Here is a 1411-nt window from a genome sequence, read left to right on the forward strand (position 1 = left end):
CATCCTTATAGCTCAGTACTGCCCCGTTGGCTAGGACTATCTAGTTGCTCTCCTCAATTCGTGTACTATTGTGTCCGGAGCACATCGTTAAACACTTTGGAACACTAATTTAAATATTTATAATTTTTTTTCCATTTCTCAAACAACTACTAATGCAGTAAAGTGATGAGAACAGGTCGTATCCACAAGGAAGCAAGGGAAAAATAATTACGTACTTAGATCCGAGAGAAGAAAATGTAAGTGAGAGTTGTAGAAATATAAAATTAATTAATTAAAAATGGAATTCATTAAAACTAAACTCGAATAGTACTGAGAATAATAAGTGCATAAAACCAAATAAATAACATAGACAAATAAATAAAAGGAACAAAATAAAAACGTTTGAGAATCCGATCAAAGGTGGAAACTGGACTACAATAGGATAGTCATCAACTTGGTGGGCCGAGCTGGCACAAATGGAACATACTTCGGGATAAGAGGTAGATGGGCCCTATTGCTGGTTAAGAGTGAAAAACTGGTCGAGTTTTTGGACTAGAAGGTCTACCCTATCCAACTTTCTAGAAATGGCATTCAAGTCCATTTTTGCCTCGGGCTCTATATTATTTCTGACCTCATAGAGCCATGCCCTCTTCGAGAGTCCCACCGACCTTTCATAGGAATACAATGACGCATTATTGATAGAATTCTCACTCAGGGTTTTGAAAAGATTATAATCTTCATCCTCCTCTTGCTCATAAATGCCCCCTCACACGAAACATCTACCATTTGCTTGTATTGATTTGTTAGGCCTTCATTGAAGGCTTGCACAATTTGCCACTAGGATAGGCCATGGTGTGGGCATTTTCTCATTAACTCTTTCATCATCTCCCAGGCCTCATGAATTTGTTCACCCAGTGTTTGGGTGAATCCCGTGATAGCTCTCCTCATGGTATTGGTTATGCCTATAGGATAGAACTTTCTAACGAAATCTTGTTGCATTTCTGCCCAAGTCCTAATAGGTCTCCCTATAGTCCCTAACCAATGCTTAGCCTTATCCTTCAAGGAGAAGAGAAAAATAGTCAATCTAAGGGCATCATCATTGAAATTCTGAATCCTTATGACTGAACATATTTTCAGAAACTCGTCTATGTGCTTGTATGGGTCCTCACTTGGGTTCCAATAGAAGGATGGGAACATCTGGATTGTACTTGACTTAATTTCATACTGTAAGGCCTGAGTATTCCTTCAACTTTCTAGGTTGGGCATCATTGATTCCGGCCATTTGATTTCATTGTTGATGATGGAGGTATCTCTCTATTTCAGGTATAGGTTCTACAGTTTCTCTCCTCAAAGACCTCCTTCCCAACATACAATACAAAAGTCCCTTTTCTTCTTATTTGAATTTAAAAGTTTGAGTTTAATTTCAAATGTG

At 38.2% G+C, this 1411-nt stretch overlaps 1 non-coding gene across 1 annotated transcript; it reads left to right on the forward strand.

The window, feature by feature from the left end:
• Nucleotides 1–823: 823 nt before the first annotated feature.
• LOC148875483 (small nucleolar RNA R71) lies at nucleotides 824–930 on the forward strand. Its single transcript, XR_016106381.1, has one exon. It is a non-coding gene; the product is annotated as a small nucleolar RNA R71 (small nucleolar RNA).
• The last annotated feature ends 481 nt before the right edge of the window (nucleotides 931–1411 follow it).

The sequence above is a fragment of the Nelumbo lutea genome, chromosome 1, assembly GCF_056320005.1.
Source record: "Nelumbo lutea isolate HS-2025 chromosome 1, American lotus-T2T, whole genome shotgun sequence".
NCBI lineage: Eukaryota > Viridiplantae > Streptophyta > Magnoliopsida > Proteales > Nelumbonaceae > Nelumbo > Nelumbo lutea.